Raw genomic sequence first — 10,933 nt, 5'->3', positions numbered from 1 at the left:
TTCTTCTCCAGGGGTTCTTCCTGACCCCCGGAGCAAATCTGCAGCTCCTGCATTGGGAAATGTATTCTTCATCACTGAGCCACAGGGGATCCCTGTTCAGTGTACTAAGCAACCAGAAATGGGACCTGACATTTGGGGTGGAGAAATTTCATTGCACTTAGATAAATTTGATAACCTTGAAACCCTGAATCCCCTCAAGGCTCTCTTTCCAGAGGAATTTATCTCTTCTTTCTGATAAAACTAGTTTTCCTTCTTTAAAGACATGTAATTATCTCACCTGAGGCAATAGTTTCTGAAGTGTAGTCGCTTGGTCATATCCGACTCTTTGCGACCCCATGGACTATTACCTACCATGCTCTTCTGTCCATGGGATTTTCCAGGCAAGAGTACTGGAGTGGGCTGCCATTTCCTTCTCCAGAGGATCTTCCCCACCCAGGGATCGAACCTGGGTCTCCCACATTGTAGGCAGACGCTTTACTGCCTGAGCCACCAGGGAAGTCCTATAGTCTCTGATTGGTTGTCAGTCGCTCAGTCGTGCCCAACTCTGCACGACCCCATGGACTGCAGCCCACCAGGCTTCTCTGTCCATGAGATTTTCCAGGCAAGGATACTGAAGTGGGTTGCCATTTCCTTCTCCAGGGGATCTTCCTGGGAGAGCGAACCCCGGTCTCCTGCACTGCAGGCAGATTCTTAACTGACTGAGCTACAAGGGAAGCCCAATAGTCTCTGAAGGGGATGCTAAATCCTTTTATAACTTCTCCTTATAATACTTAGTCAGAGCCCATTGTGCTTCAAGGGGGAAAAGGAAAAAAATTTGACCAGGAGAAGATGGTTTATACACTTAAAGAATTACAGGGTTTTACTAAGTTATATGAAGAATGAGGTTATACTATGAAGAATGAGGTTTTACTAAGTTATATGAAGAATAAAACATGTGGTTTATATGTGGAAGTTAATTCTAAGAAGAGTCAACCAAAAAGGAAAGAAATAATGTTAGATTTGAGCTATGATGTTGACCAGGATACATGTACTTCTGGAGATTTTGGGTTCAATATATTATAATGAAAAATTGGAAATAATTCTAACAGTTTTCTTGATTAGTTTTATAAAAGCTTAAAGTCAATGGTAATTTATTGTCTATGAAATTTAGGTGACTGAACTTCTCAGATAGAAGGAAGAAATCCTAAAATGTAAAGAGAAAGAAAATTTTGTGTTGATTTTTTAAGCAAGCTCCACCCTCTCTCCCCTCATTCTCTAGTATGTCTCCCAATAGATCAAAAGCATATTCATTTCACTAAGAGCATAAAATACATTAATGAGAGAAATACACCAACATCCTTATAAAGTTTAGTATTGGCTTTCCTCCATATGCTAGAATGAGGGTTGGGAATGGTAAAATTGAAATGCTGTTTGTTTCTTAGTCCCTAAGTTGTGTCTGACTCTTTTGTGACCCCTCATGGACTATAGCCCGCCAGGCTTCTCTGTCCATGGGATTTCCCAGGAAAGAATACTGGAGTGGGTTGCCATTTCCTTCTCCAGGGGATTTTCCCAAGCTAGGGACTAAACTGGCCTCTCCTGCATTGCAGGCAGATTCTTTACCACTTAGCTACCTGGAAAGTCTGCAAAATTGAAATAGGCTTCCTGATTTCAGTGAGGATAATATAATCCCATACTGGCTCTCTACTTAATTGACAGATAGAAGGTGATTGCAATTCATATAAGGTGGAACAAGGCTTGAGTAATAATCACTTTTTGATATATTATTCTGTCTAACATATCAGGGTGTCACTAGGAATCAAATAGATAAGTATCCTAACAAAGTATTTTGTGATTTGTAAAATCAGAAAAACTTTATATCTGGTATGTAGAGACAAGATTTTAATTTCTACAGTGGAGTATCATACTTCTCAGCTGTTTCCCAGATCTAAGTCGTTACAGACTCAGATCCTTCTCCGTGAAGGCAAAGCTAGAGCACTTGAGTAAGGAACTTATGACCTTGCCACGGTTAAATACTGTTAATTATACTCAGAAGACTCTCAAAAGAGGTCTGTGTCATAAGGAAGACATCTGAGCTCTGGTCAAAGAGAAAGTATCAGATACTTCAAGAAATATTAGACACTACCAAGAGGTTGATGCTAATCCTAGAGATCTAAGAAAATACCATTCTCATCTGGTTAGAGTGCAGACTGATGAAGATACAGTGAAAAATGGGAATTTGACCTAAAATTAGCTCTGGATGAGTACAGAGGTTTTGCAGAGTCATGATTTCTTTCCTCCAGTTTCTTAATGCATGGTTGGTACAAATGCATTTTAAAACTGACTGAATTGTCACAGAAGCTCACTGATCAATGAATGTGGGACATACTGGAGAAGAAAGACCAAATAGAATGCTAGAAGCTTTGTCTCCGTTCTAAAATAGTAAATCAAAGTCAATAATGCAATGTCAAAAAAAAAAAATACAACCTACAGAATGAGAGAAAATATTTACAAATGATGCGACCAACAAGGGATTAATTTCCAAAACATATAAATAGTTCATAAGCTCAATTAAAAGAAAGACAATAAAAACATAGTCAGGAGATCTAACAAGATATTTCTCCAAAGAAGACATACAGCTGGCCAACAGACATATGAAAAAAAAAAAAAAAAAAATGGCCTAAATCACTAATTATTAGAGAAATGCAAACCAAAACTAAACTGAGGCATCTTCTCACTCCAGTCAGAATGACCATCATCAAAATGTCTACAAATAATAAATGCTGGAGATAGTGTGGAGGAAAAGGAATACTCCTATACTGTTGTTAGGAATATAAATTGGTATAGTCATTATGGAGAACAGTTTGAAGGTTCCTTAAAAAACTAAAAATAAAGTTACTGCAAATCCCACTCCTGGGCATTGATCTGGAGAAAAGCAAAATTCAAAAAGATACATGCACCCTAATGCTCATTGCAGCACTATTTACATTAGCAAAGACACAGAAGCAAACTAAATGTCCATGGACAGATCAATTAATACAGAAGATGTGGTATGTATAACATCCATAAACAAGAATGACATAATGCCTTTTGCAGCAACATGGATAAACCTAGAGATTAATATACTAAGTAAAGTAAGTTAGACAGAGAAAGATGAACATCATATGATATCACCTATATATGGATTCTAAATTAAGACACAATTGAATTTATATACAAAGCATAAGCAGACCCACAGATATGGAAAGCAAGCTTATGTTTTCCCAAAGGGAAAGAGAAAGAGAGATACACTAGGAGTTTGGGATTAACATATTCATACACTGTTTATAAAATAGATAACCAACATATATGAATCACTGTGCTATACACCTGAACCTAACACAACATTGTAAGTCACCTATGTGTGTGTGCTTAGTCACTCAGTTGTGTCCGACTCTTTGTGACCCAGTGGACTGTAGCCTGCCAGGCTCCTCTGTCCGTGGGGATTCTATAGGCAAGAACACTGCAGTGGGTTGCCATGCCCTCCTCCAGGAGATCTTCCCAATCCAGGGATCTAAACCAGATCTCCCGCATTGCAGTCAGATTCTTTACTGTTTAAGCCACCAGAGAAACCCAAGAATACTGGAGTGTGTAGCCTATCCTTTCTCCAGGGGATTGTCCTGACCCAGGAATCTCCCACAATGAACACAGATTCTTTACCAGCAGAGTTACTGGGGAAGTCTCAAATCACCTATACTTCAATAAAAAACTTGATGATCTTAAAAAATAAAGAAACATATCATTATTAGCAACTTGAAAGATGCAAGGATAGTGATTCTTAACATATCTTCTTTTAATTTCCTTGTTTGACCTGTGCAGAAGGTGATTGGATCTTCAAAAAAAGAAATTAATTATAAATTAAATCAAATAATGACTCCAATTTTATAGATGTAGAAACTAAGACTCAAAATTGCTGGGTCTCATTGTTAGTGAATAAGGCAGTAAAGACTGAAATTCACATTTGTCTAATGAAAGACTGTTTATCCAGTCAGTATATTATGGCTGAATATTACTTATGGGTTCCAGGGAATATACAAAATAGATAAATTTTAATCTCTTAAGCCTCTTATTAAGACCTGAATTACTGATGATCTGTCTGTCTTTCTTTCCCTTTCTCTGTCTTTCTCACTGAAACCACTCTTCTATAATACAATTAAAATCTACTTTTTCTTATGCTTTCTTAACAACACAGCTCACTGATATCTTACTCTCCCTTTTCCTGTTTATTTCCCACTTAAATATGTAAATCTTTGTGGCATCTTTTACATTGTTGTTTAGCCCCTTTTACTATTTTCTTCATATAATTATGAGTATTTGGACACTGAACACAATATATGTCTTTGGATGTTATGAACTTGAGGGAGATAAGAGCCACATAGAAAGAAGGTAAAGATATAAATTTGAATTTCGACTTGCAGATGTTAGCTAAGTTGTTTAACCTCTGATACTCCGCTTTGTTGGGGACGGGAACATTTGCTCCTCTACCCTTCTTGGGTTTTTGTGGCTGCACTAACAATAAAATGGCCACAAGACAGATTAATAGAAAAAGACGCAAATTTTAATTTCATGTACATGGAGGTCCCATAAAGGGAAACAAAGAAGTGGTCAAAGCAGTAGCTCTTTTAATTTTCAGATAAAAAACCAATAAATTTTTGAGGACTTCATAGGACAAAGCACCTTAGGTTTTGGGTGCTCAGCTAGTGAAACAGAGTTTGGGCCTGGGATATGTTTATACAGGTTGCTCATTCCAAATCCCCAGTCTTTGGTGAAAAGGATGTCCTACCTCCAAATGCAGAAAAGTGTGCCGTTCACGTGAGATATTTATTTCACGCTTTCAGGGAGACAGAAAGGAGAGCCAGGGTGTCCCTCTTGTGTGACCTATTTCTTAAATAACTTTAAGTTAAAGCAATCCATATGTCATTGAGATACATTTTGGAGTGGCCTACTCTGGGCCTGAAAAGGATCATTTATAAAAAGGAATTACTACTAACTCATGGGGTTGTGGTAGGGATTGCACATGACATTGTAAGTGAAAGTGCCTCATATATGTTACATGAATTTTATTCTTGACTGTTCCTCCTAATCTGTGAATCTCTTCTACGTGTACCCCTTTAGCACTCGAAAGTAGTCATTTTAAAGTGTGGAGTAATTCAGGTCAAAGAGCTTTTACTAGTAGTCTGCAGTCACTATTGAATCCCCTAAACATACCTCTCTCATTAGCATGTGATAATTTCATTGTCTGTTTACCTGTCATCACATGACTAGGAGGTTCTTGAGAACAGTAATGAATCTTCAGTTTCTAACTGTCCGCATTTAGACTACTTCTTGGCATGAATGCAGCTTTCGATATGTAATCGCTAAATGAGTTAACTGTGTGAAGCTGAGAACTCACAGAACACTCTGTTTTCCTTTCACGGGTTACCTCATATTCATAAAGGGATATCAGAAAGGGGGAAAACTCCCAGATTAAACAAGTACATTCACTACTGTGAAGTGTTAATTATCAGGAGAGCTTGTGGGAGAAAGAGGGAACAGGAGTTGGCAAACTATGGCCTGTAAGGCAAATGTTTTTGTAAATAAAGTTTTATTGGAACACGGGCGTGCTTATTTGTTTATATATTGTCTGTGGCTGCCTTTACACCACAACAGTAGAGTTGAATAGTTGCAGCAGAGTTCATATGGCCAACAAAGCTGAAAATATTTACTCCCTGGCCCTTACAGATAAAGTTTGCCAACTCTTGCTTTAAATCATGTTAACAGAGTTCACATATTTTTGCCTCATATGAGGTATTAAAATCCCTCCATTGCCCTTTGAGGTAATTATAGAATATAATTGTTTGCAAAGCTGCGTCTAAAAATTATTGCTGGAACACATGAGATTCTAAATAAATATTTCAGGAAGAACAAAAGTTACTAGGCCCTGTTAATAAACTGAGAGAAAATGTAACCTGGTCTGATATGAATAATGAATTTGGGCTAAAAGGATAATAACATTCTGTTAAATCTTATTTTCATGTCTTGAGGATAAATGTTAATATGGTGATAGGTAATCTTTCCTACTCACTCTCATGTACATTCATGTCAAGTGGATTTGCTTGTTTTTCTATCATATGCGTAATTCCTTCTTTGCATCACACAACATGGCAAATACCTACCCAGTTATATTCTTTCCACTCAATACAAAGCATGAATGTACAATACATCATCAATACTAAATTTATTTACAACCTTGTTGTTGTTTTTGAGTTGCTAAGAGTCATGTCCAACTCTTTGTGACCCCATGGACTGTAGCCTGCCAGGCTCCTCTGTCCTCCATTATCTCCTGGAGTTTGCTCAGATTCATATCTCCAGTGAGTCAGTGATACTATCGAACCATCTTATCCTCTGCCACCCCTTCCTCCTTTTGCCTTTTACAACTCTAGATGTTCTCAAATACTTTTAAACATCTTTAGTGAGGTAAAATTGACATGTGAAAGTGCTGTACATATTTTACATATAAAGCTTAAAGAGTTTTAAACACAAGTTTTAGCACAAGTGTGCACACATGAAACTATCACTACTAGCAAGGCCGTAAACGTATCTATCACCTTTCAAAGTTTTCTCTCATTCTCTTTATTAACATTATTTTGTGTGGTAGGAACACTTAACGTAAGCTCTCCCTCTTAGCAAATTTTAAGTATACAATGCAGTATTGATAGTTATAGGCATTATCTACGTAGTAAGCCTTCAGAACTTATATAATTGAAACTGATATCATTTGACCATCAATTCCACCTTCTTGTCAGCCTCTGAAAATCACTATTCTACTCTTTGTTTCTATGAGGTTGACTATTTTGGATTCCACATACAAGTAAGATCATACAGTATTTGACTTTCTGTGTCTAACAGTCTACTTAGCATCATGTTTTCCGGGTCCAGGGTTGGACCTCACATTTTCCTAAAATCCATTACATAAACATACATTTATTATTCCTTTCTACAAGTACTCCAGATAGCTTTCCAGGATCTTTGTCTTCTCCAATGCAATCCCATCTCCTGGCATTCCCAGGATGATTGCTAACTCAAAAGAGAAGGCATTATGTACTTTCTGGATAGGACTCTTCCTTAGGCACTTGGAAAAGAAGCTTATAAAAGTGCATAATAATGTTATATATTTCCTATGAGCTCATTAATGTGTGTAAATGTAAAGAAAAATGCATTACTCACCATTACCTCGCATTAGTAGGTACCTCGGTGGAGGGAAGGCACAGACATGGACCAGATCAGAAGTAAAAGGGATAACAGCACAGCTTAAGCTTTATCTGTAATGATCTGAATATGATTTTTTAAAGAAATAATTTATATAGGACTTGTGTAATTGACAGTTATTCAACCACCTCCTCCAAACAATTCTAATTAACACTAAGCAACATGTGACAGGCTTGATTGGTAGCTTGGTTGGTAAAGAATCCGCCTGGAATGCGGGAGACCTGGGTTCAATCCCTGGGTTGGGAAGATCCCCTAGAGATCTTCACCCTAGCCAGGATGAAGACTACCCAGATGGAAAAGGCTACCTATTACAGTATTCTGGCCTGGAGAATTCCATGGACTGTATAGTCTTTGGGGTCGCAAAGAGTCAGACATGACTGAGCAACTTTCACTTTCTTTCTACAGGTGACAAAGTTTTAATTGGGTACACAGGAAATTAGACAAGGTTACCTTTCCTGTACCAACAAATCCCAAACTTCAGGCTGCCGTTTACCCCACTCTCTATGGCAAAGGTGTGAAGGGGGGCTGGAAGGGTCTCCATCTCTGAACTCTGTCACATGATCCTGAGCCATTTATTCTTTCTTATACGGAATATCTCAGAGGTTCTTAAACAAGATGCACAGTTGATTCTCCCACTTGATCCATGTTCTTGGCAGATTTTCAGCTTCCAAGATTTCATCTATTCATTTACCAATAAATTATAGTTGTTTAGAAAATAAGGAGGAGAAAGCCAAACTTTTTTCTATCTCTGACCACATTTCTCTCATAAAGTTTTCCTTAATCTGTGATTCTGTGCCCTTGTAGGTCTTATCTCCCCTCATCAGGATTCAGACCCCTATATATGGCATCCCCTCTGCAGTATCATGATGTCCACTCCTTTGACAGAACTTCCAGAGGAGACATCTTTGGACTCCAAGCATATGCCTTCAGCCTTTTTGACTAGTTTGATTCACAGCTGTTCAGACTCACTTTCTGCTGACAAATCCCATCTTGAGTGTGTGCCACGCATCTACCTTCTTTCTCGTTAGGAACTTCCTCAATTCCTCTGAAGCCCTTCTGCTGCTGCTGCTAAGTCCCTTCAGTTGTGTCTGACTCTGTGTGACCCCATAGATGGCGGCCCACTAGGCTCCTTTGTCCCTGGGATTCTCCAGGCAAGAATACTGGAGTGGGTTGCCATTTTCTTCTCCAATGAATGAAAGTGAAAAGTGAAAGTGAAGTCACTCAGTTGTGCCCGGCTCTTAATGACCCCATAGACTGCAGCCTGCCAAGCTCCTCCATCCATGGGATTTTCCAGGCAAGTGTACTGGAGTGGGGAAGCCCTTCTAGTTTAACATAAAAGCTCAGACCACAAGGGTGGGGCAGTTAACACCCCTGGGGATTGTTCCAGCCTGCTGTCCTTCTGGTAGACAATTCTAAGAGAACTATTGAAGTTTTTCTGAAAAAAAAATGGAGCTTAGCACTGTTGATATGTCATTATATCAAGAAATAAATGGAGGTGGTGGGTCAGGGTATACCAACAAATTTATCTCAGTCATGACTATACTCTGTAGGCCAGATGTGACAGTATGAAATGCTTCTAAATATAGGCTTCCTAAAGTCAGTGGGGATGATGGAGTCCCAGAATGGCACAAGCCAAGTGGGAGCATGTAACCACCAGAGATAAAATGAATGAAATTATTGTAATGAGCAGCTAGGATGGTAATTAGGGAACCCTGACTACAGGGATCTGGGGCGATACAAACAGTGTGTTACTAGAGACAAGATAAATGGGCAGGAAACAAAGGTATTATTTACATATATACTCAACAATGTTAATAATAAGTAAACCAAAGATTAATGGAAAATCATGAGCCTTCATAGTTTTGTAAATAAGTAAATCTCTAGACTCAGGAGCAGGATCTAGTTGAGGAGAAACCTTAATAGGGATATACACTAGCAAACAGAAATATATGAGCTATTGAACTGAAACTGATAACCAGGGATTCAAATCCCATCAAGCTCCCATTCCCACTCCCATCCTGGCTAGGATGGAGACTTAATGAAGGCAGGGGAAGACAAGAAGTTCTACATCAAGTTTTATAGTATATCCAGTGGACATTCAGAACACCATAGTTATTTCCCTGGTCCTTTAGTGCACAGCTGGAATGGATATTTTTAGTAGCTGGTAGAAACCATGATCACATTGGTTCTCTAACCTGTGGGGTAGAGGTTATTAAGGTAGAAATGGCTAGGTGAAGTCCCTGAAATTTCTTCTTCACCCATAATAGTAAGTCAGAAGCAATATCACATCACAAAAGGAATTATCGAGCTTAGCTTAACCTTTCAAGATACAGAGGAAGTCATTGAATGGGGATATCCTGTTGTTTTTATTGTTCAGTTGTTCAGTCATGTCTAACTCTTTGCAACCCCATGGACTGCAGCACGCCAGGCTTCCCTCTCCTTCACCATCTCCCAGAGCTTGCTCAAACTCATGTTCATTGAGTCGGTGATGCCATCCAACCATCTTGTCCTCTGTCACCCCCTTCTCTTCCTGCCTGCAATCTTTCCCAGCATCAGGATCTTTTCTAATGTGTCGACTCTTCACAAAGAGTATTGGAGCCTGAGTACTGGAGCTTCAGCTTCAGCATCAGTCCTTCTAATGAATATTCAGGTTGATTTCCTTTAGGATTGACTGGTTTGATCTCCTTGCAGTCCAAGAAACTTTCAAGAGTCTTTTCCAACACCACAGCTCAAAAGCATCAATTCTTCACTGTTTAGCCTTCTTTATGGTCCAACTCTCACACCCATGCATGACTACTGGAAAAATCATAGCTTTGACTATACGGACCTTTGTCAGCAAAATAATGTTTCTGCTCTTTAATATGCTGTTTGTCATAGTTTTTCTTCCAAGGAGCAAGTGTCTTTTGATTTTGGGGCTGCAGTCACTCTCTGCAGTGATTATGGAACCCAAGAAAATAAGGTCTGTCACTGTTTCCATTGTTTCCCCATCATTTGCCATGAAGTATTGGGCCTGGATGCCATGATCTTCGTTTTTTAAATGTTGAGTTTTAGGCCAGCTTTTTCAGTTTCCTCTTTCACCTTCATCACGATGCTCTTTAGTTCCTCTCTGTTTTCTGCCATAAGGGTGGTGTCATCTGCATATCTGAGGTTATTGATATTTCTCCCAGCAACCTTGATTCCAGCTTATGCTTCATCCAGCCCAGTATTTCTCATGATGTACTCTGCATAGAAGTTAAATAAGCAGGGTGACAATATAGAGCCTTGACATACTCCTTTCCCAATTTTGTCCAAGCTGGATTTAAAAAAGGCAGAGGAACCAGAGATCAAATTGCCAACATCCGTTGGATCATAGAGAAAGCAAGAGAATTCCAGGATAACATCTACTTTGACAGTGTGGATCACAAAAAACAGTGGAAAATTCTTAAAGAGATAGGAATACCAGACCACCTTACCCATCTCCTGAGAAATCTATATGCAGGTCAAGAAGAAACAGTTAGAACAGAATATGGAACAATGGACTGGTTCAAAATTGGGAAAGGGGATATCCTATCTTTATTCAATTAATTAACATGCTCCCTGAAAAATTTCAAGTTGGATATGCCAGTTTTATTAAATAAGATTACCAGACTCTCTGACACATGATCTGATCTAAACATGAGATTATTTTCAA

This window comes from Dama dama, chromosome 11 (genome assembly GCF_033118175.1).
Source record: "Dama dama isolate Ldn47 chromosome 11, ASM3311817v1, whole genome shotgun sequence".
Classification (NCBI taxonomy): domain Eukaryota; kingdom Metazoa; phylum Chordata; class Mammalia; order Artiodactyla; family Cervidae; genus Dama; species Dama dama.
The sequence above is the reverse complement of the archived record's forward strand: the minus strand, read 5'-3'. Positions refer to the sequence as shown.